Here is a 2,005-nt window from a genome sequence, read left to right on the forward strand (position 1 = left end):
AGGGGTTCTCCCTCCATATTTGGTCCAATAAATGAGAGTGAGTGACATTATAGCCCCCTTGAGTCATTTTCAGAGGAACAGGGAATCTCTGGGATTTGGAGGTTGATTAGATTAGGGAAGTGGATCAGTGTTTTTGGGAGAAGAGATGGCACCTGGGGCATGAGCCTACCCCAAAGAAAAGGGTATCTAAATTGTTCACGGTTCCTTCTTTGCCTAAAAAATGACATTTATTCAAAGGAAAAAGAAAGACAAGATGTCCATCCCTTGGCTCCCTTCCCTCCCCCCTCCTGCTCCTCCTCAGCCTGCCAAGGACTGAGAACTCTAGCTGGGTTGAGGTAGCAAGCCAGCCCCTCTCAGGTGAGGTCAGCAACATTGAGGGGCATTTCCTCAATGGAGCTATTGTAGAAGGTCTCAATGTCTCAAAGAGTCCTTTTGTCTTCTTCTGTCAACATATTAATAGCCATACCCTTATGGCCAAAATGTCCACCTGACCGATTCTGTGGATATAGTTTTCCCTGTTGGTGGGAAGGTCATAGTTGATGACTAAAGAAACCTGCTGCATATCACTGCCTCTGGCCAGCAGGTTAGTGGTGATCAATACTCTGCTAGAGCCAGAGCAGAACTCCCTCATGATTACATCTTATTCCTTTTGGTCCATATCTCCATGCATGGCAGAGACAGTGATGTCTCAGGTGTTCATCTTCTCAGTGAGCCAATCAACCTTTCTTCGAATGTTGATGAAGATGACTGCCTGGGTGATGGTAAGGTTTCATATAAGTCACACAATGTATCCAGCTTCCACTCCTCTCATTCCACGTTGATATAGAATTGGCAGATACCCTCCAGAGTCAACTCTTCCTTCTTGACAAGAATCTGAATGGGGCCCCTGATGAACTTCTCAGTCACCTCAAGCACATCAGAAGGCATTGTAGCTGGCAGAAATACCACCTAGGTGTTGCTGTTGAGCTTTTGGAATATGTCATAGATCTGGTCCTTGAACCCATGGCTTAAAATTTCATCAGTTTTATCCAGTACAAACATCTTGATGTATCTGGGAGACAGGTATCTGCGATTAAGCATGTCAAACACACGTCCAGGGGTGCCCACCATGATATGGGGAGCTTCTATCTGCAGCTTCTGCACCTCAGCATGCATGTTGGTATCCCCAGTGAAGGCATGGCGGGAGGCACCCATGTAATCTCCTAAAGCCATGACTACCTTTTGTATCTGCTGTGCCAATTCTCTAGTGGGTTCCAGGACCAAGGCCTGGGTAGCCTTTAGATCTGTTGCAGAATCCTTATGGCAAAAGTAGCTGTTTTTTCTGTCCCAGATTGGGCTTGAACGATCACATCAGAACCCTTGATACAAGGAGGAATGGCTCACTACTAGATGGCAGAGGGCTTCTCTAAACCACAGGCATAGATGCCACAGAGGAGGGACTCTGAGAGGTTCATGTTATCAAAGCTATTAACGATCTCATTCCAGTTATTCTTGACTAGAGGCCTGGTGCACGAATTTGTACACAGGTGGGTCTGGCCAGCCTGCCCCAGTGGGGGCCAACTGGAGGCTGGGCTGGCAGGGAGGAGGGGATGTGGGATGTTGGCCAGCCCCACCCCTGATTGGGGGGGGTGGGGCCAATAGGGGGTGGGTGGGGGGTAGCAGCGAGGGGGAGGGGCCACAGAAGGTTGGCTGGCCAGCCCCACCCCTGATCGGGCTGGTTGGCCAGCCACAGTGGGCATCATAGTGACTGGTTGTTCTGGTCATTCCGGTCATTCCAGCATTCTGGTCGCTGTCTTTTTATATATTTATAGACTAGAGGCTTAGCTTGCAAAATCGTGTGAGACCCAGAGTCCCACCCACCACCGCCATGGGGCCCATCAATGCACCTCCTGGTGACTGGTCGTTGCGTTGTTCTGGCATTACGGCCACTGGCTTTTTATAATATAGACTAGAGGCCCAGTGCACAAAAATTTGTGCACTCGGGGGGGAGAGGGGGTCCCTCAGC

The 2,005-nt window shown here is 49.5% G+C and overlaps 1 pseudogene; it reads right to left on the reverse strand.

Annotated features, from left to right (window-relative positions):
• Positions 1–353: 353 nt before the first annotated feature.
• The window catches only part of LOC102259377, a 7,109-nt pseudogene continuing 5,457 nt past the window's right edge, over positions 354–2,005 (reverse strand).

This window comes from Myotis brandtii, unplaced genomic scaffold (assembly GCF_000412655.1).
Source record: "Myotis brandtii unplaced genomic scaffold, ASM41265v1 scaffold74, whole genome shotgun sequence".
NCBI classification, from domain to species: domain Eukaryota; kingdom Metazoa; phylum Chordata; class Mammalia; order Chiroptera; family Vespertilionidae; genus Myotis; species Myotis brandtii.